General features: G+C 43.7%; 1 long non-coding RNA gene across 1 annotated transcript in view; it reads right to left on the bottom strand.

Annotated features, from left to right (window-relative positions):
* Positions 1-27273, bottom strand: part of LOC119658824 — a 112343-nt gene that overhangs the window by 13066 nt on the left and 72004 nt on the right. Inside the window, exon 2 of the long non-coding RNA XR_005250288.1 lies at positions 22089-22360. This is a non-coding gene — a long non-coding RNA (uncharacterized LOC119658824). The remainder of the gene's footprint in view (positions 1-22088; positions 22361-27273) is intronic.

The raw sequence follows: 27273 nt of genomic DNA, 5'->3' as shown, positions 1-27273 counted from the left end.
ATAGTCGCCTAACTCGACGGGTGCTCCTCACGACGCTTGACGTCAGAAATAATTCCGTAAGATGGAAAGGCATTCTAGGCAGACTAGACAATACTTTCCACGTGCCGAACTATCTCTTACAGATATTGAGGGACTATCTGAGGAGTCGCTCCCTGCTCTATGAAACGCTAGAGGGTCAGAGGGAATAGAAGTTACGTCGGGAAAAGCGCAGGGATCCATCTTAGGGCCACGCCTCTAGAACGATATCTATGATAGTCTACTTAATCTCGATATTCCAGATGAGTCGCGCGTGGTAGGTTATGCAGATGATGTCGCAGTGCTTGTTGCTGGAAGCACCATCGAACAGGCGCAAAGCAAGCTCATCGTATTGATGCGACAGGTAAGCAGATGGATCACTACTCAAATGGTTTCAAATGGTTCCAAAGAAACGAGGCAGTCACCTGACTAAAAAGAAAATTCCGACCCTACGTCCCATATCGTTCGGCTTATTGACAATCGAGCCAAAAGCAGCAGTAAAGTACCTTGGGCTGTTCCCCCACGGAGAAATCTGTGGAATACAGGCTCTCCACTTCAGTGGAAAACCTACACCCTGTGTCTACGGTGCGGCCAGCCAAAAAGGATAGTACGGCAACTCCCTTAATGAGAGGAACTGGAAATCTGACTACGGTCGGCCTGTCGATTACACTACGTCTAACTCTTCTAAAATACGGAGGAGGAAGGTTCGGCAGAAGCAAACTTTAGCCGCAAAAGAGAAGGGACTACATGCTTGCCTGTCAGAACCTTCTCCTCCGCCTGTACCCGGAAAAACGGAAGAAAGGCAAGCGGTAATGTGAACGCAACTGGTCTAACGCCAGTATGTGAAAACAAATCCATGCAGCCCGGACTCTGTGAACCTAGGAGGTCTACTAGCCGACGACAACGGAAGGCGAAAGAAGGCGAAGTTTCCTGGGAATGAGAGCATGGACATTGCTACACCACTAAGTGTAGCGATATTCAAAGAAATTGGACGCAAGAAAGCCGAACTTTTGGCGGAAGGTAAGGACAAACTGGCAACCCCGGAGAGATCCACACTGAATGCAGCAGACTTTTCAGTAAGCGGTAGTTTTTATATTGGACTGCACTTATGGCTACAAACATAAGAGTTAGTCAAATCAACCTGCAGCATGCTAAAGCTTCTTCCTATCTACTAGCGGTAAAGCTGGCAAAGTTGCAGGACGGTCCCTATATATTTCTGGTTCAGGAGCCATGGGTTCGTTTTAATAAAATCTGTGGTATTGGATCAGTCAAGGAGACTAGAATCTTCTTCGATGGAAGATCCTCGAGAGCGAGTAGTAGCTTTATACTGATGAAGGGGGCAAGTTGCTCCCGACATATATATCTACATTGAAAAATAAAAATTGTAGTTTGGACGCGGTTACTGGACTATCCATTCCAGAATTGAGTCTATGCAGACTCTCTTGGAAGTACACCAAGTGAAAAAGTGGGAAGATGTGAATTGACGGTTTCTGCAAACCCTTCAACAGGAGGGTGTTGCAAGGGGAATTGGGACTCTGAGAGAGCGAAAAGCGTGAAAAGGCGACGCTACGCTGCTATACTATCATTTCAACACTTCAAAGCAGGTGAAGGTAGTCTTCATACCAAAGCCTGGGAAAGATGACTATTCTAAGCCAAAGAACTTCAGGCAAATCAGCCTAACATCATTTTCGCTGAAATGTCTGGAGAGACTGGTTAAGCATCCCATTCGCGAGAAGGCGCTAAAATCGCAGCGCCTAAATGAAAACCAACATGCTTACTAACCTGGAAAGTCTTGCGAATCTGCTCTGCATTCTTTGGTTTCAAAGATAGTATGCTGATCAAGTCACTACTATGCGAACTGCAAAACCTACCCAATACACGTTTAAGCTTATGCAAATGACGTAGCTGTGTCCACATTTTGGAATGGTGTGTAGAAATACACAACGCGCCATTGATTTGAGTGACAGTTGGTATCTCAGGTATGGATTTTCAGTAAATCTAAATAAAACCACAATGGTACTATTTGCAAAAAGGAGGAAATTAAATGGTCTTTGCCTTCCAGAGATGAAGGGTACAACCCTTCAACTCTCCGAAGAAGTGAAATATCTGGGAGTTATTCTAGACAAGAAGCTTCTTTGGAAGAAACATGTAGAGGTGAAGATGAAACGAGCTCTCACAGCGTATGGGCTGTGTAGGCGGACCTTTGCCTCGACATAGGGACTTAATTTGGATCCATGTTGCTATCATTAGGCCGATGTTTGCTTATGCATGCGTAGAGTGGTGAGTTAAGGTGAAACAGAAAAGTTTTGGCTGTAAACTAGCCACACTACAAAGAACTGGGTTGTCTGGGTATCAGCGGTACCATGAGCACCACATCCGGCGCAGCTTTGAATGCATTACTCAATTTGCAGCCCTTGGATTGGTTTATTCGGAGCACTGCAATGAGAGACTTATTCGATTAGGTCTATGGGAAAACAATGGACGTGAGGGGCACCAAGCATTGGAAGATTCATTGGGAGAACTGAATCTGGTTTTCGCAATGCCTTCCGATTCTCAGATATCCATATATCTGTTTGGTAGAAGATATGACGAACCAGAAGAATGCATGTGAGGATATACTGACGCCTTCTACACCAATGGCTCAAAGACAGACAATGGTTTTGAAGCTGCAGTCTACTTCTCGAACAAAAAAGAGAAATGGGCTTTTTCTTTGGGACAATATACAACGGTCATTCAAGCTGAAGTGTATGCAATCGTAAGGGCGACAACCTGGATGATTGACTAAAGGTTGAAGGGCAGGCGCATCGCAATCTGTAGCGACAGTCAGGCTGCATTGAAAGCGTTGAGTAGTATTTTGATCAAAATGTAGAAACCGATTGAATTTTGTTTCTAGATTCAATACGGTGGATCGAGTACCCAGAGTAAATCTGGATACTCGATCATTGTGGTGTAGACGGAAATGAAATCTCGGATGCCTTAGCAAAAGAGTCTTCAACGTTCCCCAGTCCGAACCGGAACCAGCAATTAGGGTGCTGGTAGCGTTGGCTGATGCTGCTATCAAAAACTGGAAACTAGCTTGCTATAATGACAGGTGGCGAAGCCTTAATGTTGCTAGACAGGCCAAACTTTTCCAGTTAGAACTAAACAAACATTCTGCAAACTATATCCCGTCAAAAAGCAGGAAGACTTGCAGACGTATTATGGGCATTCTGACCAGCCATAATTCACTAGCTGGCCATATGTTCAGAATAGGAATTATCCAAGGTGATACGTGCCCATCCCGTAATGTGGATGCGAAATCCACGGAACATTTTCTATGTGAGTGCTCCACCTACGGACGCATCAGACATCAGATTTTTGGTGCTGATGTGCGCCAACTGCAGCGGGTAGCATCACATCAACTAACGGAGATCCTGCGATACATAAACGAATCCGGGATACTCCGTTAGACGGGAGAATCGAGTACAATGGACTACTAAGGTCTGAGTGCTCAGAGGCTTTGCCTCTCCCCCACCTCAAACACAGCACACACACCTCGGGCTGGCTCTTGGGTGAGCTTTTTGGAGCAAATTAAAACAGCGGCGAACAAGGCTGCAGCTGGAATTTCGGCGTTAGGTGGGCTAATGGCAAATATGGGGGGCCCTACTTCTAGCAGGCGGTGTATCGAAAGCGTCTTGCGCAAGTACAGAGACGGGGAGCTTTGCGGGTGGCGTCTACGTACCTCAGTGTCTCCGAACCGGCTGTGATGCTGTTCGGAAGGGTGATTCCCGTTACCCTTCTTGCTAAGAAGCGTAAAGCCATATACAAATGCAAGGCGGAAGAGCCAAGGGAGGTGGTTGCTCGTGAAGAACAGCAATGCACCCTAGACGAGTGGCAACTCTTTTGGCAAAATGAAACTACAGGGAGATGCACTGCAAGGTTCATTGACAACTTGGGCATGGCGTAACTGACTATTTCCTCACCCACTTCTTAAGTGGACATGGAAGTTTTCAGTCTTACCTGCACAAGATTGAAAAGGCACGATCTCCGGATTGTGTATTTCGCAACAAAGTTGTGGACGGCGCCCATCACACTTTTTTTTCTTGTGGAAGGTGGGTGGGATGGGATTCGTCAACAGCTCTTTTTAAACGCAGGGAGTCTCTCTCCAGACAGCATTGTCGAGGAGATGCTGAGGAGTGCTGACAGGTGGAGCCATGTTGGCCATTACGTTTGGGTCCCTCTCGTTGCAAAAAAATAATGGAGCTCGACCAATGGAGGAGCCGGATGGCAGGGGATTCTCTGACCATGGGAAGGTTTTGTGTTTAGTTGGTAGTCCGACGACGTACCGTTGCGACAGTCCAATACACTGCGCATAAATGCATTCACCGACTCGGAAAATTCGAAGAATACCAAATTTTCTTGCCCGCAAAAGGATTAGAGTAGATCTACTCTACCACCTATAAAGAGTAGAAAATGGGACGAAATAGGTGGGCATCTTTTCAATCCAAAGATGGATGTGGGAATGCAACTCACTTCAAAGGCAGTGAAACTACATCTGAATCTTACAAGTTCCCTCCGCAAATTGGTGAGGTACCTTGTATCCTTGTATCTACCAAACTCATTTACAGTTAAGGTACAATTAATGAAGTAGAGAAATGCTAAAGATTCGTTTAATGTGAATGATGAGTGAGCAGATGCTCTTTTTATGCACATAACCTAGTTAACTCCTTAACTCAAGGCTCTTGTTTTTTCGTTGGTTCTTCGAGAATAATTTATTGTTGGCCTTTATGGTTGCCCCGTAAATCAGTACCAATTGGCTGAAATTAAATGCATGCCAGCTCCAGAAACACCGCCTGAAACTGTAATTATCTAATGGCAATAAAACAAACGTTTTCAATTCAGCATTTCGTCTCGGAAAACTTGAATGGAATTCCATTCGTGGAAAAAGAATCTAAATGGGCTACTCTAATGAAAGTCCAATGAACTGTGGAATGTTTCAGCGTACACTTTTCCCTCAATCTGTAAGTAAGACTCTTGCCAGCAGTGTATCTGTTGTAAAATCTCAGGTGGATTTTCTTTTCTTGTTGTCTCGCCTTTTTACTTCTTTCTTGGATTTGATTTCAGTAATGGTGTGCTGTATGTGTGCGTGGTATAGGCCATAAGGTGTTACCTCAAATTCCATTCAACCATGAGATTCCGTCGATCTTTCATAAAGTCAGTGGTTTACTGCAGAAGTCGTTTTCTTTGACAACGTGTTACCAATTATTTTACATTTAACGTATTGCTGTTTGCATGGTAACCACTTACATTTAATTAGATGGCCACAGTAGGAGGGGATTGTCTTCAATAGCTTCTGTGTTTCATTGCCAAATCTTTCAAAAACTACCATCTACATGTTCAGACCATTGTCAAGAGCCACGTGAGATTAATCGGTAATAAAAGCAGCCCCAATAGTAACTATTTTGGTCTAACGAACACAGTGGTTTATGTGCCAAACTGTAGATCTTTCTTACAAGACAACCCCCGTCAAACTACCAACCCAGCTATCCGCATGATCAAGACATGAAGTGAAGTATACAAGAAGAAGTGTCTCTGATAATTCTTCGTTGATAGCAAACACATCATCACCATCATCATCAAACCCGTCCATTGATATTGTCAAGTGTGCCAGATACTTTGGTACCTGGTGTGTTACTGGTGGTGACACAGATTCAAGAGTGGCTTTTATGCGTTACTGATCAAGTGTACTTCGCAGCCAGTTGTTGTAACCAAGAGTATGTAAACTAGCCGCGTAGTAAGGCATAAGGTGGTGTTTTCAATATGAGACAGTGAGTTTACCTGGCATTATTTGCATAACTGCGCCTGAGGAATTTCACATAGAAACGTTTGCTTGGTTACCTGATTAGGTGAAGGCTAATTGGGTAGATGTGGAGAAGTCAAGCAACGCGCCTGCGACTGAGGAATTTGCACATGCATTCAAAATTATGATAGGTCCGTCATTCCTAGAGGCACAGGTGGATACACATTGCGTTTTCATGCACAATTTAAGTCATTGCGGCTTTACCGAAATTGTGATTCAAATACGAATTCGCACGTTCAAAGCGGTAAAATTTAAGGCTACTTTCTTCACGTTTCACTAAGTTCAAATGCACATAAGTATATTATTTCAGATGCATAGCAACCCATCGATCATATTTCAACTGCAATGAGGAAACCCCCAACCCTGGACAAAGAAATAAAAGAGGTAAAATTTTAGAAAGTTACTTAATGCTGTTCCCTGCAATCCATGGACCAAGAACCCCCTCAGATACTTCCAACGAAAATAAAAGTTTTGGAATATTCTATAAAAATGAAGCATTGACTGTAATTCGAACAAACTCTCTTTCAATGATAATTTTAAAAAAGGATGCACAATCATCGATGACGGTTTTTTCAGCAAGGGGGTCGTTAAATATTTCCGTGTTATTCCTGAAGAGAAACTTTCCCTGCTGTGGAAAAGAACGAATTCGGTAAAGTTTAGCCACCCTAACAGCAACGTTTGGATTAGAATAGAAGTTGAAGAAGGGTCATAGCTCCTGTTACAATAATCTTGTCTGCCCTCTTGTATTCTGAGAAGACTTGGATTTTTAATAAGAAAAATTAGTAATTCTTAATTCCGTAGCTTATCTAATGACGAAATTTCTGAATCACGCCACGACCGTCTAGTTGTAGTTAAAATTTCGCCAAATGAAAGTTATTAATTTGTTAGTTTAGTTACATTTGTGGGCAAGGAATGTACTACTCCAGGAATTCTTTGTGCTGCAGAATAATCCTGAAGTTTCGGTTTCGATCAGTTGTTTATGACTGGATTCCAGAATTTGCAAATGCATTTTGACGACGTAACCGCCACCGAAGTGAAGAGCAAACTCCTAATGACGGATACACGTCGGGACACATTGACGGTGCCTGGAACCGTTGACAACTCCTTGATGTTGACGGGGCAATGTGAGCTTTGCTATGCTAAGGTTGTAGGTGTGGCGTGTATCAGGAGCCAGCACCTCCAGAACCCTGATCTGGTAGTGTGCATTGAACCCGTATTAGTAGACTGCGTTGATCTAAGCGAATGCTGATCCGTCCACGAGTTCCGGGATCACCTAATCGTAGGTCAGGTCTCAGAGACTAGGGTATTGGTATACACGTTCCTGACTATTGCCAGCCGTTCCCTTGCACGCGATCCGCTACTAAAATGATCTGGCTGTATTTATACGCAGCAAGCTAGGAAATACCACACAACACTATTCTTGCGGAAAGAGGCACAGTTGAAACTACTGAAACTGACCAGATGGTTTCGAATGTAAGCCGAGTGGGAGCGCTGTCGACTACTCTGGGAAAAGCTTATTAAGAAATGCGCGGGAGTTGTGAAGCACGTACGATCTGCAACGTTCCTCCAGAAAAACGTCCGCAAAGGGTTGGAAAATAAGCTGGAGTTGAAGAAGCTCCTGGACAGAATTTCGTACTACAGGCGGACCTGAGTGGGACTAGTACTCTAGGAAAATACGTAGTAAACAGAAACAACTGCGCCTCTTGCTGAGAACACCGCTAGCGCTAAACGGAACGCGTAACGAACTCGGGAACAAATGAGGAGGAAGAGACATCTGAAGGAGACTTCACTCAGGTACTCTCCAGGGCTCAAAAGAAGAAGGCAAAGATATCACACAGTGCAGCTATTATAGAGGTATTACGTTGCTGAGTACCATCTATGAGATATTCTCCGTTATCTTACTAGGCCGAATAGCCCTTTGCGCTCATATCATCATTGGCTCACTTCAAGCAAATCAGCAACAGATCAAATTTTCTCTCTGCAGCAAGCAATGGAAAAACTGTTCGGATATGGGCATTAGTTGCACCATCATCGATTTTAAAGCCGCCTTTGATAGCATCGCCAGGGTAAAACTGTACACGGCCATGAGAGAATTCGGTATCCCGACAAAATTGATAGGACTGACTAAGCTGACCCTGACCAATGTGCGAGTCCAGATAAAAGTAGCAGGATCACTCTCAAGACCATTGGACATCAACAACGGTCTACGACAAGGGGATGCCCTATCATGCGTCCTCTTTAACCTGGCCCTGGAGAAACTGATGCCGATGTAAGTGCGAGAGGCATCATCCCCTTCAAGTCCACCCAACTACTGGCCTAAGCTAACGATATCGACATTATGGGAAGAATGACCCGAAACGTACAAACTGCTTTCATCCAGATCAAACAGGCGGCGCGAGATCTTGGGCTGCACATCAATGAATTCAAGACAACGGCTGGCAACGTCAGTATCGAAAACCAACCAACCAACGACATCAAACCGCACTGGTCACAGGCGAAGAATAAAGATAAGAGACTACAACTTTGAGACCGTTGATAATAAATCGTTAAATAAATCCTATCTATGGTCGAAAGTCACAACCGATAACAGCTACGATGATGAAATTCGCGCACGGTTGTTGTCAGCCAAGGGAGTGTATTTCAGCTTACAAAAACTGTTCCGGTCGAAACGTCTCACCATAGGGTCAAAGCTGTTACTGTACAAGACAATGATTTTGCCAGTCCTCATATATTTCTCGGAGACTTTTTTGGGCCCCCAACATGAAAATGGACGATTCCATAGCCTAGATAATGACGAAATCTATGAGCGATACCATGTTTCTGGGAGAGAACGGTTTTGTTTCTAGCCAGCCCACGTGCTCTCTAGACGTCCGAGACACTGAAAAAAACGAGGTAGAAAAGAACATCAAACGCGAACTTCCAGATTTCTATCACCTCTGCGAACTCGCGATGCCAAAAACCTGCTGTGGTGGAAGTCGCGGAGCAATAGCGAGGACGCTTTTAAACAGCGGGGAAATCAGAATTGGTTGGGTAGTGTGCAGGATACGAATCCGGGTGGCCCCAACAAAATGTTAATAATATTTGGATATTGAGCACATGTCTGCAGTCTTTCATGTCCCGGATCCCCGCGACCATAAAGCAAACAGCGCAACGAAAAGGAAAGTTGTGTCCCCTGCAGGAACCGTGGCGCGTCTGATGAGAATATTACGCACACTGTGGGCTCGGGGTGGTGTCCAGTCTCCAGAACAGAACTGGAAGTAACTAGTATGCGGTCAACATAATTTGCATCATTCAAATCAATATGCACTCGAGTTCAACCACACACGAGTTACTAGCGCAGTTCGCTGCGGAGGTCAAAGCTGCTTTAGTGCTCAACAGTAAGCAGTTCCGAAGCAAGGACTCAGCTTCATGGAATCTTGACATATCAGACACCACTGCCATCTGAGTTTGGGGCGGCACCCACCTTAGGGTTCTTTCCCAAGACCGAGGGGACCTCTTCGTCTAGATTCAGTCTTTAAAGGTAACGTTTTTCAGCATCCATCCAACACTAAATTAGGCTACGTCGGACTTTCGACGCAAGTTTGATGCTCTGGAAGACGCTAACTTAGACACAGAGAGGTGGATCCTGGTCTGGGGTGACTTCAATGCCAGGGCACTTGAATGGGGCATGACTCACCCAGACTCCAGAGGAAAACGAATTCTCGAAATGGCGAAACTTATAGTTTTAAACCCCGGATCCACCCCAACGTTTCGCAACGGAACCTTCGCATCAGAATCACTGGTGTCGTTGATGGACGTGTGGTGAGTTCTACATTGGCTTCAAAGTGATTGACACAAACTCTCGGTGTGCGCCACCCCGATGTTCTCTCTGGGCATTGTACGTCGAAATTCGAGAGGTTTGTGGAAATTCTTTGAACGAATAGAACCTGGTGGTGGTAGCGCTGTAGCTCACGCTGTCGTAACTGCAGTTATGAAGATGATAACGACGGCCTGCGGAGCTTCCATGCCCAGGAGCGCATCGAGCCGTGTGAAACTTCCTACATATTGGTGGACGACGGAAACTGCAGAGCTCTGGAAGGAGTGTCACAGACTTTGCCGCTTGACACAACATTTGCACGACCGGGAGGAGGCATGTACCATAAAGGCAGAGTACAGATTAGCCGAAAGTTGATTCCACGGCGCAATAAGCAGATGCGAAACTCACTGCTGGCAGCATCTACTCGCCGAGGTGAATGGAGACCCACGGGGACTCAGTTATAAACCCGAACCACCCTGAAAAATCGAAGCTCTGCAGAAATTCGGTTCACTTAAGACCAAGCAGACGGACCGCATTGTACGGGCACTATTCTCTGCGGTACCCGTATGAAATAATGACGTCAGCGCGGAAGGCTGCTTACTTTTCTCTATAAAAGAGTTGGAAAAAGCAGCCTTCTTTGAGAAAAACAAGGGGGTGCCAGGACCCGATGGTATCCCAGTATAAATATACAAACTCATGTTCCAATAACGCCCAGATCTACTGCTGAAAAACTCAACAGAATTTCATTCGCTGAAGCGATATGCGCTCCTGGAAACTTATCCCCACGTCAGTTGCATTTTAGAGCAGGGTGATCCACAGTTGATGCTGTCATGCAAGTCGTGGATGCTGTTCGTCGAACGGAGGCAAATAGCCATCAAGCTCAACGTGTGGTGCCGCTCGCCAGAAACACCTTTCATTCCGCAAAATTGAACAATATTCTAGCACGCTAGACAATATTTTCCGCGTGCTGAGCTATTTCTTATGGATAATGAGGGACTATCTGAGGAAACGCAACTTGCTCTATGGCCAGAGGAGGATGGAGGTCACGTTGGGGGTAGCGCAGCATCCTAGGACCGGACCTCTGGAACGCTTTCTGCGATAGTCTGATGAGATTCCACATGTCGGAAGAGTTGCGCCTGACGCGCTGTCAAACAGAGGAAAAGCAGATTTGGCATATTGATGATGGCATATTCATGGGTTCAACCGTGTACTGGAAAAAATCCGAAGAAGTCATCCTGACTAAAAAGGAAATTCCGAATCTGCCTCCCATATCGTTCGGCGAGTTAAAACCAACAGTAGTAACGTACGTTGGACTGGCTCCTGACTCAAAGATGAGCTTTTTTTAGCAAATCAAAGTAGCAGCGAACAATGCTACAGCTGGAGTTTCGGCGTTAAGTAGGCTAATGGCAAATATTGGAAACCCTACGTCTAGCAGGCGACGTCTCCTGATGAGTTCAACGCAGTCGGTCCTGCTCTACGGCACAGAGATATTGTCAGCTTGGCAAGAAGGTATATCGTAAGTGTCTCGCGCAAGTACAGAGACAGCCGGCTTTGCACGTGGCGTTTGCGTACCGTGCCGTTGCCCGTTTTGCTAAGGAGCGTGAAGCTATATACAAGCGCTAGGGAGAAGAGCCAAGGGAGGTCGTTGCTGGTGAAGAACGGCAACGCACCCTAGGTGACTGGCAACTCTCTTGGGAAAATGAGACTAGAGGCAGATGAACTGAGCAGAATCGAAAGCATGGTGTGACTATTTCCTTACCCAGCTGCTAAGTGAGCGTGGTGGTTAGGCTAGCTCTCTTTCGATGGGTAGGTGTTTAGTTGGTAGTCCGCGCATGGTACCATTGCGGGAGTTCAAAACTCTGCCCGTAAATGCATTCACTTACCCTACTTGGATATGAATCGGTCAGCAAAGTAAACTTCCTTTCATTCACAGAAAAGAAGTGATCGATATCCTGCGTAAGCTAGTGTCAGCTTTTGATAAGTCGATGCTGGTTTCTTCCTCGCCGTCCCAAGTATGCAAATTATCATAAACGTCGCCTTCCTTGCTCCCTGGTTTCCACTCTAGTAAATTTGCAATTGATCAGTGTGTTATGGACGAGAAACTTAAGATAGAGGCGTTCCTTCTCATCAAGTTTTATTTGGACATCGTCATTTCTGGGATAAGTATCTTGATTGATAAACCGCTTAGCAGGCTTGGTGCTCCGAGCGTTTAATAGGTCCCTTGTGGATGATGTTTTTAGCTCAATTCCACGAATCTTTGATATTCATAATGCTTGGTAATCGTATAACTGACATCACTTCTCGATAACTTGATTGGTAGATCCCCATCATAGCACTTGATGCCGTTTGTCACACTGACGGCTTAGTCATAGGCATGCGCATTGTAGGTCTTCATGTAAAGTAGTTGTCAGAAGACATCCTTCTCGGTATGGGATTGACCTGTCTCTGGTGGTAGTGATTAATCCTCAATCCCAACAAAGAATACTTCGAGAGTTCGATCGACGGGCATCAGGTGGGTTTTTGCTCTGGATCCACATTTACTGACCATTTACCAGAAATTGGAAGTGGATCTGGATAATGTCATATAAAGGAACTACGGCTATTCATGCGCGGCCGACGATTGGGTAGCCCAGAAGCTACCTGCGTGGAACTCGAAAGGCCCTGGTAAAGTAAAACACGTTGTAGGAAACCTTTAATGATGGCTTGTAAATGCGAAAATCATGATGAAGGCCCTTTATGAAATCGATTTCGGAAACCACCGATGTCTTCTTAAATAAGGTAACTTATTATTTTACATATTTTCTACATTTGTAAGGAAACCCCCAAGCTACATCATCCTAGAAACTTGTAAGAGAAAAAGGTGGTCATTCAAGTACTATTCGTTCTCTTTCTAAGAAATTGGGACATCTAAATTATCTTTTCTAAGGCTATACAAGTGACAAACGGACAAGCAGGAAGTAAGCATAAACCTATCAAACCTATCCTAAACTATGTTGCGATGTACGTTGGTTATTGAAAGTCTACAAAAGCTAAAGGGTCGGCCATGTTACTAATTACATTTAAATAATATCTTTTGCCTTCTCTTGAAAGTATAGCTGATATTATAGCTTGAAGCATAATTTTCTCCGAAGAGTATTTAGCTAAATGTTTCATGAGTATGTGGCCTGTTGTTTCGTGCGTGTTTTAGAATAATATAACCTACATAAATCCTCCTATAAGCAGATGTATATTACTGTCAAAAAATCCATCAAATAATTATAGTATTTCATATGATCATTATCTTTCCAATTTTGAAATCAAACCATTCAGTTATGCTAAGGAACAAGCTCAAACTCATCAGGAAGATTGCTCAAATTCATAACTGACTCAACCCACGGATTGCAATTCAATTTCTCCCGATAGCTTTCCAAAGAAGATTAATTGCAAATGCTCACTTTAAGACGACATGCAGATTGGCCGCCGCGGCTCTTACTAAATCAAATTTCAGAGTTACAAATGTTCCTACTTGAACCTGTCCATTAGTACATGAACATCATGTACCATTGCACTGGGTTCGTGTTTTGATTTATTGCAACATTGTTGGAGATTACTGCAGCCCCGACCACCTGCCACGCATTACACGTTGACCTCTTCACATGCCCAACTGAAAGTTCACACTCTTGACCCGAATTTCTCTGCGGTCTGATGCTGTTACCGCTCGGGCTGGAAACGTTCTGCCCTAGTCATCCTACTAACATTTGTAATTTATATGACATTAACAACGTTTTACTTCCTCTTTCGACCAAGCCCCAGCCAGCAATTTAGCATGCATGTAACTGACCAGGCTGGCTTGTGTGCAAGTATCTTGAAATACCTGTGTAACGATCGGGAAGACACGTTCATATCTTATAAATGATAATGTGGGGCTGGCTTGTTGTGGCTATATCCACTTGCTTGTCCGCATTCCTTTTGTATGGCGATCGGCTCATAAAATTGGAAGCGATCGCAGAACCTGTGCAAAAGAGATTTATACCACAATTGGTATACATGATTTGTGGTGTACCGTCAACGGAATTCAGATGAAAGCATTTTAAGATACTGTTTTCATATCAGTTAAAAGTTAGCAATGGGAAGAAGTAAAAGTCGATTTGTAGTACCAAGTAGATGACCAGTGTCTTAATTAGTGACCTGGAAGTATCTAGAATCTGAATTCGAAACTTTTTCGTAATTAAAGTCAAGTATGCTCACGTTTTTATTGGTAGTATCTTTTTCTTAACAAAAAATATGATGAAAAGGCACCGAAATCCAAGATTCATAGCCAAGTTTAAAAATAAATTTCTTCTTTTGAGAGTATCATCAACTTAATCTTAAAACAAATCAGATTAGAACGAGTCAAATTAAGATGCAAACTCTGTTACAAGCAGTGATTGCTGGAAAGCAGATGAAAGAAAAACGGCAGAAGGACATCAGTGGGATCAAAATACCCAGAGGGTAGCAAAAAAGGACACAAAAGTATCAAACAAGTTGGAAAACTGTAAGAGAAAGTTTTAAAATGGCGTGAGAGAGGACCCTAAGGGAACAAATAAATGGTTAGGAATAAACTGTATGAAAATTGAAAGGAAAACAGTATGAGCGAAGGGCGTACTAATTTTAAAACCGTATCGGAATATACCTCAATGACAAAGAAATTACCTTAGTAGCTATCTAGATACCCCTTCAGCATATAAAGAAGTCAAATGTGTACACCTAATTACTCTAGCAAAGGAAATAAAACAATTCTAGGAAAGGAACAAAAAACTAAAGCGAAAACTCCATAAAAAAAAGGGAGACGGTGCGTTACTTTAGTACCGCTAGCATTCCAAGTCCAACCGTATGAAGCAACAGAACGTTCAGCATATTCAACCTTTAATTTTGAATGGCTAATGTTCTTCATCTCTGAAATGGCTGCTTTGGATTTGGCGGCGACTTCAAAAGGTGGTGCAGCAGAAATGGCAGTTGCGACCGCACGAAGAGAATAGTAATAGCATGACCGATAGATATTTTAAGTTGTTTCTACCAAGCACCTGATATTAGGTATTCTCGCAAGTGCCTTAACCTACTTCGCTGGGTCAAACAGTGGACCCTGAGCCAGCCTGTCTCTCTCTCTCACATGAGTGAAATGTGGCTGGGAGCCAACCTACCTCTCTTTGAGGGTGATGTGTGACTCTCAAGAACCCAAGCCTTTTATCTACCAACACCGTTAGTGGGTGGGGGTAGCCACACACTGTATTAACTGACTCTACCATCAACAAAAAATACGGATCTAGGCTATTGAGTTGAAAAACACTTCTCCACATCCAAGATCTCATAGCGCTACTGGGAGAACCCCAACCAACAAAAACTACTGCTCAAAACGCAGAAACAAGCAAAAACGCGTCTGAGATCAACATATCAGACGTTAGGAAGAAGACACGCCTCAGTGGAGCGGAAGCTGGACGAGGTCGAAATGAATCTTCTAGAACTCAGGGTTAACGACATCATGTAGGAAAACGCCATGTCTGAAGAGGAGGATGATACTACAACAGTGAAGAGGAGTTGCAAATAATAGCGGAACCGATGGCCAGCAGTAAGATAGCCCTGTAAACGTGCTGTGATTAGTAGTACAAGTTAAATAGTAAAGCGATCCACCATAAAGTCATCATAGAAGGGGGGAATGTCTGCAGCAACAATGGCGGCCAGCATATATCCTGAGGACACGGACGCCAAAACTAAATCTCACAATCACCTGAAAGATATTGCCATTTCTACAGTATCGGCAATGGATTTTACCAGTCAATCAGTACGATGAAACCATGTACTACACATATCAATACCCTACCTGCTGAGACAAAAAAGGAAATCTAATTTCAGGTCGCATGTGTTTATTTAACCGAAGAATTGTTCAACAATCAGCTACGGAGGAGTTGAAGGGTCCACCAGCTAAAGGGGATGAAGAAATTCTTTCACCATCAATCACCGAAAACGCAGCCCTAGCAGAAAGAACTATAAGCCGCCGGGAGAATACCTGCATTAAGAAGTTCATCAGTTTATGTTCAAGATTTCGATCAGCAATGAGGCAACGAGGCTTTATCTGTGCAATACACAAGAAAGGAAGTACCACAAATAAAGGGGGAACTATCTACCGAATACCATCTTTGAGGCATACTCCACCATCTTATTTGAGGATTGAGGGAGTCCTAAGTCCGCCTTTGGTTGATGTCGAACCAATTGGAAAGAAAATTTCTTCCACATTTGTGGTTCACAGACCACCTTTTTCTAGGTAAATACCGACAAATTCAAAAAAGGGGCGATTACCAGCTACAGCCACTTTCGGTCATGCTGGTTCCAGACAGACATGAGGCAGCGACTGATAAGCTTTCACTACCCTGGATGAAACCGTCAGACACTATTTTCAACATTGCTTTAGCCCAATATGCTCTCAATAGAATCATCCATATTAAAGAGACTTCACTTCAGGCGGATCATAAATAGATAAGATTTTCAGACTACAGAAAACTATTAGAAAGCGTCTATCAGTTGCACAATATTTTCATCAACTTGAAAGCTACGTGATCCTGGCCATGATATCGTAGGTCTCTAGGTCTCATTAGACTAATCCTAAGCAATATGCGAAGTCAGATAAAATGGAACATGAAGAGGCATCCTTGTCAGTAATGCTGTTAACTTTACGTGCATCAAAGTACAAGCGCCTCTAGCCAGTCAAAGTCACAAAGATGACGGATGAACACTGGTCGTTTTGGGAGTCCTTGATGACTCGCAATGCCAACAGCCGATCAATTTTGCCATAGAACAGTTTTTCTAAAACTGAAGACATCTTCAATTAATAGGTTGCTTAGTATCCAAACCAATAACGTGAGCCTTATACGACCTAAATTGTCAACTTCGGAGAATAAAGAACTAGTAACAGCTAGTGCTGGTTGCTGACTGTATAAATATTATCTATGCAACCAGCAGAATGTATCTTGGGCGAGATTGTAGTATCTTATGAAACCAGCTCTAAAACACAAATGTTAAGTTGAGGAGAGAAAAAAGAAACGTAATCGATTTACTTCAATAACGAAACCTAGACCCTCGATCGTCTTGACATTCATATTTTTAAAGTTGTCTGTCCAGGTGTGGCACAATTTTAACAATATCTAAAACAAAGCCCACATTAAATCGATTGTCAGCCCTCTTCAGAAGGTTTTTATCAGCTCCCAAGGTTGTTCCAATCACGATACCTTCTCATATGGTTATACTACCCAACGATCTTTATATAAAATGTGGAACTAGTTCATAAAAGCTTCCGTAAACGCCAGTCTCTTCCTTATGAACTGATGATGTTTCCCAGTATCAGTCATCATATAATATATGTGAAGACGAAAGTAATGTATGTTACCATGAACCTGTTGTGGTGCATAGTGCGTCAAACACACCTATAAACCTTCAGTGTCGGTTCCTGTCAAGGCGCTCAAATACACATCTCAAATTTCCGAGAAACCAGCACCATCCTTCACTGCACTACGCACACGTAGTTTTGGAGTGATCCACTCCCCGACCATCTGAGGATAGTTCATGGCATAACACGAAATGACGTGTTCCCTAAACTTGTGAGGTTAGAGCAGGGGAGTCCAGAGCCTGCTGTGTGTCTATTGAATTTTCGAGGTGTTGCCTGGTGCATTCCAGGACGATTTTAATTGATATCTTAGCAAAAGATCAAATAATACAAACAGCACTCTAATTATCGCGCTCAAGGTTGGAGCCCTTCAACTCCGCCATGCTATTAACACAGTATGGTGGTCCCAAGCCCAGGTAAAGGAGGAGGACGCAACGTACTCTGTATTATCCTCAGTAAAACCAAAATAAAATGCTGAGATCAGGGAAAGTGATAAATTGAGTATAGTTGGAGTTATTCCACTATGCTAAATTTTACCTGATCTCTCTTGGTGACAAGTCCCGCGATAGGCCGACCAAGCAAATGCATACAATATCGTTGCAAACATGATGATCGGATTGAGCCAGCCTTGGAAAAATGCTAGGGCGTCCACCTCAGTCGTCCGAACAAAACAAATACGTGTCTGTACGCTAAATGTTGGTACCCTAACTGAAAACACCGAGGAATTCGCAAGAGTCCTTCGGAAAAGGCGCATTGATATCTGCGCTTTACAAGAAACCCCATGGTCTGATGCCAAAAGCTGCGAAATTGAACGCGAACGCGGTAAAAATGGCTATAAACTTCTCTATTTTGGTAACCCACACACTCAATATGGTGTTGGCATTGCCATCTCGGAGGGTTTCCGTCATGCCATTAAAGAAGTCGAACGATTTGATGATCGGCTGATGAAGCTCACCATTATATCAGCTGATTGCACTATTCACTTCTTCACCGCGTACGCGCCACAGACAGCTCGACCTAATGCCGAGAAAGATGCCTTCTGGCAACTTCTTGATGAAAAGACTTGTCATGTGCCTGCTGACGACTATATTATCATTGCCGGTGGTCTTAATGATCATGTGGGTGAAAAGGCAGACGGTAATAGGTGCCATGGAGGAAAGGGGTTCGGAGCGCCCAATGAGGGTGGCGAGCGTATAATCGACTTTGCGGACACTCATGATCCTGTACTTATGAATACATGGTTCATCAAACGATTGTCTCATCTTCCTACATTTTATAGTGGGAACAGTAAAATGCAAATCGACTATATTCTCATAAGACCTTAACACTTTATCACTGTCATTGATTGCAAAGTCGTCATCACACCTCAACATCGGCCGCTGATTCGTCCTACGAATTAAGCCAACGATAAAACAGTGTGAGAAACGCACTGGTCCGCCGCGCATCAAATGGTGGCGATTTGGTGAGAAGAAAGAAGAAACGATCTCACTCATACGATTGCCGACCATTACGGATGTGGAAGAATCCTGGAACCAAATGAAAGACACGATCCAAAAAGCGGCCTCTCCAACCATCGGGGTCACCAAGCGGTACATCAAACGAGATACCTGGCTTTGGAATGATGATCACCCGAGCGAACCATTACAAAAATCTTTACGATAAACTGGACACTCGGAATTGCGAGAAAGATATGTACCGACTTGCTAAAAGCCGTAATGAACGTACACAGGATTTTGAACACTTCTGTTCCGTTAATGACAAGAACGTTACTTTGCTCACCAACCATTGAGCCGCAACAGATAGATGGCGAGAATATTTGGAACAGACTTCAACTGAAGAATTTGCTCATCCTCCACTTCCACAATCACTACCGACATTAGGAGCAGTTCCACCTGACAGCACAACTGGTGCTCAGAGGTGGCGGCGAGGAAGATGGGGCGGCAACCCTATCGGCCAAACCAAAACCAAGTGGTCGAGGAGAACCTCCATGTGGTGGCATTGGGATACGCTGTAATTACTTTGGCTTGCCGGCCGTGATTCAGTAGGCGAATGCTCCAAAGACCTAATTAGCGCGATCAGACCCGAGTCTGCACGGGGACTCATCTGAAGTGATAAATTGGTCACGAAACCTTACCAGGGGTGTACTGGTACCATGGGAACCGGGAAAGCCCCTGGACTCACATACTTCGGGTGAACTCCTGTTGTATGTGAGGACAGCTCGGTTATTTCCGTTTGGCCCCCCTAGTGGGAGTTTCATGGTAGTTGTGGTTGTGCTCAAGCGAGAAGAGACCATCGGGCCTCGACGTGGTGTTGCGTATCAACACGGGTGCCGTACTCCATAGTTCGGTAGAGATTTAGGTAATTCTTGCATCCACCAGTATGAATGCTAAGCCATGCACTTGGTATAGACTGGTACCGTTGTGACTTGTCTCAGCGGGGCTCTGATTGTGGTCACAAAATCAATCCGTGTCTGAAGAGGACCGTAGGATTAAGTCTCACGACAGGTGCCTACGTAAAACACTATGGGCTTCACTGTCAGCGCAACTGAAGTCCAGGAGGCAATAAAACGAATGAAATCGGGAAAAGCCACAAGACCTGACGACATCGCACCTGAGCTCTGGAAAGCGAAGAGCTGGGACCCAACACTGGGGCTCAGTGAATTCTTTAAGGTAGAACACCATCTGACTGGCAAGAAAGTACCACTGTTCCAATATGGAAAAAGAAAGGTAGTCCAGCAGAATGTTCAAATTAACCTCCGATCCGGTTACTTTCTCATTCCATGAAGATTTTTGAACGCATTCTTGACAATCGTATTCGCAAAATCGTTGAAATAACCGTGAATCAAGTCGGATTTGTCAAAAACTGCGGAATTACTGACGCAATACACGCTGCGCGGTTACTCATGGAGAAACGCCGTGAGAAGTATCGCCCTCTTTGCATTGCCTCTCTGGACGCAGAGAAAGCGTTTGACCGTGTCCCACACGAACTCATTTGGTATCCTTTACCACAACACTTAGTGCCAGAAGAACTCGTGCGCTGGATTCATACTCTACTACGATCCGAAAAGTAAAGTTCGAAGTATGGGCAGTGTATCAAAACCGCTTCGTGTCTCTGTTGGTGTTCATCAAGGAAGCGCACTCTCATCATTCCTCTTTGTTCTTGTTATCGAAACCGTCACACGGGATATCCAACGTGCAGCGCCCTACACACTGCTTTATGCAGATGATGTTTTCTTAGCATCTGATAGCAAATATGATTTCGAGCAACTTGTCCAAAAATGGAACGATCGCCTCATGCAACACTGTCTCAGATTGAACCTAAACAAAACTGAATTTTTGACGACCGATCCCCATGAGAAGGAAAAGAAGACGAGGCAGACCCTGCCTAAGATGGAGCGATGGCGTGGGCCAGGACGCCAGACAGCTTTTAGGGATATCGAATTGGTGGACCTCGGCGCAAAACCGGGATGTCTGGAGTTCCTTATTAAGGCAGGCCTAGACCGGATACCGGTTGTTGCGCCGTTGATGATGATGATGATGATGATCCCCATGAGACAGGCACAATCACTGTTAGCGGCCACTGCCGCCCAGAACTGAGCAATTTAAATACCTCGGGTCAACGCTATCAGCCAATGGAGAACCGCGTTATGAAATTGCTTCACTCATTAACGCAACCTGGATGAAGTGGCGTTCCACAACTGGCTTTTTTTGTGATCGACTTATCAACGAACGTTTCAAATCTAAAATTTACCGCAATGTCGTCCGTCCTATCGCCATCTATGACTCTGAGTGTTAGCCAACTATAAAAGACAATGAACGGTGTCTTGCGGTAATGAAGACGAAGATGTTACGTTGGACTTGTGGCGTAAGCCGTTTTGATCACATCCGAAATGAGGATATTCGCGATCGTTATGGGGTTGCACCGATCGTGGAAAAGTTGCGAGAGAAGCGTCTTCGATGGTATAGTCATGTAATTCGTGCTAACGAGAGAGAGATCAGGCATTCGATAAAGTCACATGGCAAAACCGATCACGACGAGCCGACCTCGCTTGTGAACGGGAAAAAGGCTGAAGAAAAAGAAGAAGAAGGTTCTGGTCAAACTTTACTGAATGTTCTACCATGCTGAATTTTAGTGAAATGCTTCTTACGCCTCTTCATTGTGAATGAAAAGCTTATGCTCAACGTTTCTCACAGAACCATTAAAGTATTCTTTGGCGGACTGAATAAATGTTCACTGGACGTGGCGATACCCAAACGGAAACAAGCCATCATAAAACAATGTCCCCTTTCGAAGCCAATGTTAGCTGGGTTTTTGGGTTCATTCAGAAAGCAATTTTTGGATGGGGATTTGAAAGCCTAGAGATTACACTCATATTAGGCATTCGATAGAGCCAAATGGCGAAGCCGATCACGACGAGTCGACCCCGCTTGTGAACGGGACAAAGGCTGAAGAAAAAGAAGAAGAAGAAAGCAATTTTTGATCGCCCTAACTGATTGCCATGTCAAGACCCATCTAAACTTTCATCTTTATTGTTTTGATCACCAAGACTATTCCTTCACATTATATATCCGAGGAATTCGTTGTGAGATCACCGATCATAATCATAATGTCTCCTTTACGAAACCTGTTCTAAACTGTAGATTATTGGTCATGGAAAGCATCCTCCTCCACTATATTGAAAAACTACGACAATTTTGATGCTCCTTAACCGGAACTGGATTGGTTAAGAGTTATCCATCAATAAATATGGCCCCGTCCTTAACGGCTGTCAATACCAGAATTCACATCTCATAGGTCAACTGATCGGCACTTATTTAGCAGTAATGAATACTATTGGCACGGAATTTGGTAAATTGTATCAAATATTGCACATGAGTAGTTCTGTAATAGGACGGAATTCGTTTTAAAGTGGTTCTTGGTTTGGTTATAGTTAAATGGAGGTGAAACTCACACCGGTAGTTTTTACAAAATTTGAAACCACTTCGCCCTATACTTTGAGAGACTTTGTCTAAAAAATTATTATTTTAATGAAAAATTGCACTGACCTTGAGCAAATGTCATAGTGGAATATCCAGTCGGTTAGGTATCCTTAAGTAGCTTTTATTCTGTTTCGCAAGGGAAGCGTGTGAAAGATTTTTCAAACAAGCATCAATCCTTCGTCCGCATCCGGATCAATCCTTCGTCTCCAGCAATATCCAAACGCAATTCTCGCAATTCTGTAACCAGATGATCTGCCAACTGGATACCTGGTATGATTTTGAGGCCCAAATCATCGATCCGCCCAATTTTCCTTTTAGAAGTTTATCCCATTGTAATGCTGTGAAAAGAATAAATCGCCTGATGAGTAATAATATAAAAGATCAAAAAGTCATAAAGAATTGCAGAATTAGAGTGAAATTCGAAGACTTTTCCTGCTACTTTTACTAATCTGGGGTAGAAGTAGTAGAAGACATCTCGAACTTCCCGTTGTTATAAGAAAATCAAAACCCTCAAATATAGAAAGCATCAGAACTTTCTTAACATTTCATCCTCTATTGTTTCGAATTCAAAAACTGAATAACCGCCAGCTCCAGGCAAGTGCGTCTATATTCATCATTCAGAGATCATCACTCACAGGTCCAATGACCCGCCCACCTATTATTTGTCTCAATTTGCAGAAATCGCCAAATGTAATTTGTGAGAGGTAGTTTGAAAACTATCTTTGAGGTAATAAAAAAAACAGGTCTTGCAAAAAAGTCGTTTATTAAAGGATTGATTTTGTGGATATCATGAATGAAAATTGAAAAAAAAGGAAATTCCAAAGAGGTGTTGCAGGTAAAATGAATAATGGGTGCTGCCACTTCTGCCCCTATAAGATCTTAGAGACGATTTGGTAATCCTTTCATGATATGCTGGATACCCGGTTGGGGGATATTATACCACTCCTCTACCACAGCAGTTTTTATCCCTCCTAGGGTCGTAGGGGCTGTTACTCTTGCTCGTACACATCTTTTGAGGTTGTTCCAAACGTGTTCAATTGAATTACAATCGGGACTGTCTGTTGGCCAACTTGAATCCGGACCTCATTAAAGTTCTCAGTGACAAATCGTGTGGTATGGCAACGTGCGTTTCAAAAGCAAGGCCAGCTGTACGGTGTAGTGGGACGCGAGCTGTGCAAAAAGCACTCAGATTTCTTTCTGTTAGTCTTTTTCAAATGGTGTGTTTACTCACACTGACATTTCTTGCTTCAAAAAGATGCGTATGAGTTTCAGTAGCGGTCCAAAAGCAATTTCTCAACACGTTGCTGACAATGGAGCGGTCATCTCGAATTAGAGTGTATCGATATCAGCCTTGACCTGACCTGCGGTGAATGATTCTGCCTCCCGAAATCGTGTGATGGCCTCCCGCATCGCAGTACAAGGTGCGCCGATTGTACGAGCGATGCAACGTTGGCTGCACCAAGCGTGATCTAAAGCCACTGCTCTAGCTGCACCAGTTACATAGAGAGCATTTTTGAAAGTCCCAAACAATAAGCAAACACTCTGCACTCAAATTATACAATATTCGCAAACTATAGCACAAAAGAACGGGAACAGTTAACAAAGTCTCTAAGTGCAACAATGATTAAATTCCAAAGACCCGTCGATGACATAAATTTCGGTAACGAAATAACGATATTAATATTCAATTAATTGCAAGTTCACCCACGTGACAAAAAAGCAAAACAGTTGATAAGTCATAGTAAACGAAAACAAACAGGAGACGAAATATATATGTAAGTGGGTGGTTAATTATGCCTGTAGAGAGCGCAACCTGCCACAAAACTGGCTGGAGATCACCATGGTATCTCGAACGGCTACATCCCAGTGTTGGATTGTCACACCGCCCACATCTCCTGTAAATTATCCGAAGTCAATGGAAGGTCAATCGTCGTTCTGGCAAAACCACCGAGAAAAATCTCGACGTACCTTCCGTCCTTGAAGAAGTGCCAACTTAACAGAATATGTAGAATTATTTAGTGGCCTTATTCGGTACTCTGTCCAAGCTCGGCGCTTTATTGTCTCCTATTCTACCGCAGATCTCCAGCAGCTCGTCTCTGGTGACTGGCGGAATTGACGTCACATTTAAAGGTGGCTGCAATGTGTCGGTGCCCTCCTCTTACTGGGAGAATAACCCCTGGATGATTTTCAGCAAGAGGATAGGACACGTGATCTGCGGAGATGAACGGCCTCTGAATCGTCCCATCACGATTCTATAAGCACTTCCCCACGTTTTTACGTTTCCTCCTGAGCAGAGCTCTTTAAGGCATTTCCTCTCGCTTTGCTGTATAGCGAGCTTGAGGGTTTTGCGGACTGCCTTATAGGCGCACTCTTTCTGCCCCTGATCGACTCTACCTACCGCCCTCTGAGCCGCTCTTTTTACTCGGTGGCAGGCTGATCGAAGGCCGGCCAGTTCACCATTCCACCAGTAGTTTGGTCTTCTACTGGGGAATGAGCACTTCCTAGGAATGGACGCGTCACATGCTCGCATTGAGCCAGATGGACGGCTCTTTCCGTAGAGCCGCCTGCTTTATCAGGTTGATTTAACCACACCTTTATGAAGGTCTGCTCATCCAAAGATTTTGCAGACCAGCCTGAAATCTTGTTCGGTTTCGGGCATGATAGCTCTTTGCCCTGTGGCTCGACACATATCTCAAAGAAGATTGCCTGGTGATCGCTGTGGGTGTAACGTTCGCTGACGCACCAGGACATGCCACGTGCCAGCGCAGGGCTGACAAAGGTGGGGTCTGCAACCGAACCTGACTCCCCTTTCTGAAAAATGTTTATAGCAACTTCGTTAGCCAAAACTATGTCCATCTGCGCAAAAGCTTCTAATAAACTGTGCCCCCTGGCATTTGATTCCCTGCCTGGCTTGCAGTACATTGTATGGCTTGTCGACCGCAAGCCCATATCACAGCTTCACTAGTCGAATCTGTGACCCATATGCCACCGTGACGATTTCTATATTCACTTCTCGTGGCGATTTCCATCTCAGATTCGAACGTGGTCTGTTCAAGTAAATCCTGAGCGACCCTGCAATGATTGAGGTTTATTTGAATAAACCTTATTTTCTCATTGCAGTGAGCGCCTCCCTACATTCCGGACATTTACCACTTCCGACGAAATGGCCTTTGTCAACACAGCTTCTGTGTCGATCGGATTGATCAATGCTACCGAGGCATTTAAAGCGCCTCTTTATAGAAATCTGCTCTCTCAGACGGCAAACAACCCATCCGATTCGAACTTTCCCGGCCGCCAATAGTATCTGCGCTGCGTCCACTGATAATCGCAATTTGTAGCAGATAAAACTGCTGCGGTTTGAGTAGTACCATAGGCTTTCGGCAAAATCACAATGGACTCGTCCTTGGCCCATCCACCGTTTTCATTCCCCTTGGATTTTGCCGATTCGATTGCCAGAGCTCGCACTGGGAGACCTGCTTTCTCTCTTCGACACTTTTAGTTCCGTTTTCGGAACTATTTGTATGGCCTTTTTCCTCTTAGCCGCCTGCTGATTCCCATAGGATCCACATCTTTTTCCCACAACCTCTTGCTTGGTGGCATGTGCTTCTCCTTGATGAACTCGGACAGCTCAACTATTTTTGCACCAAGCTGTGTGAAGGGTAATTCCTCTGGATCAGGCTCTGCTCTCCATGAGTCCTAACCAGATTACTACTTTTAAATAGTCCTTCACATTTGGCATTCAATAACTTTCTCTCCGTTTTATCTTTTGTCAGTGCCGGGGAACTCAAAGTTGACGTCCTCCGGCTGTCGTTCTTCTTGAATATGTGCGGTTTGTGTTGCGTGTGTTGTGAATGGTACTTCGCTTGAATATCTCCTTTTCAAAATCTAAAACACTTGTAGCATTAGATGCCACGACGGCCAAGTTGTCCACCACCGAGGCACTATTGTCGATGGATATTGCCGACCGGGAGCTCGCTTGCTCACTCCCAAAAGCCGCCGGTACTGGGCCCTTGCATCCTAAGTTTCCTCCTTCTCACGGTTTTATGTTTTGAGTACCCTTCCCATAGCCATTTTGGTCCGCGAACCAGAGATGAGCAAACACTAGCCCATGCCCAGTCAGAAAAGAAAAGTGCATGAACACATATTTACACATCAGTAGGTATGCCCCTATGCCCCTGTCATACGCATTTTATCGGAGCGGGTTATAGCGATTGATACCAAATTTGGTGGAAAGGTGGGAACTATGAGCGCTCATGCATATAGTGAGTTACATAATTCTACGTCAAATTTAAAGGGGGGTACATGCAAAGGGAGTTGTAAATTTTTCTTTTGTCAAATATAGTCATGTTGGGTATCAAATGAAAGGTCTCGGTTAGTACTTTCCGACGCCTGCCTTAGTTTCGACATTCGTTGGAAAGATGGGGTTTGCGGGGGCTGAAATTGATCATTTCTTTAACGGACCCATTCTCAGAAACTTCCCAACTGAAAAATCTGAATAAAATCAAAAAGTTGCCACTATATGGTGCTTAGGCTCCGAAATAAACTCTATCTACTCAAATAAAGTTAATAATAGTATGTTACTGTAATTTTTAGTAATTGGCTGGAAAACCCTCTTTAAGTTTCCAAGTTTGGAGGAAATCGCACTACTGCTAACAAAGTTATTCACATAACATATGCATATATCACGTGCTCCGTGCTAATGAGACAAATGTACACTCAAATGTCTTAATAGAAGAAATACACAAAACCCTTCATACCTGAAGCGTTCAGCTTCCACTTTCCGGAGTTGTTTATATTTACTGTCTAGTTGTTAGCGTTTTTGTCTCAGTTCGGGTTGATAATTAAGTGTCGAAGCTGAAACCAGAGCGAATTCAGATACATTTATGCATAAATTTAAAATTGCATCAACTTTTAATGGATTCTAATTATATATATTTTTATTTAATTTATTGTAAGAGAATATGACGAGAATCTTTTGATAAAGAACTGGAGACAATCGTGACTCTTCCTCAATGCAACTTCTTTACATTTGCATATCTGTTTGTTTGGAGACGTTTTCATCCAGCTTATTGACTATTAACTGTAGATTATCTTAAAAGAACAAATCGGATTATCGATAAAAATATCTTTCTTGGTAAGTAGCCAACTGCAACCATCTCCTTTAATGCTTAATGTTACATGCAACTTTGTAGAACATTCCTTCATAAATATGACTAATGTATGCATCGATACTGAACCATTGGCTTATCTA

The sequence above is a fragment of the Hermetia illucens genome, chromosome 6 (genome assembly GCF_905115235.1).
Source record: "Hermetia illucens chromosome 6, iHerIll2.2.curated.20191125, whole genome shotgun sequence".
In the NCBI taxonomy this organism is placed as follows: domain Eukaryota; kingdom Metazoa; phylum Arthropoda; class Insecta; order Diptera; family Stratiomyidae; genus Hermetia; species Hermetia illucens.
Note: the sequence above shows the minus strand (reverse complement) of the source record. Positions and strands in the feature narration are given on the sequence as shown.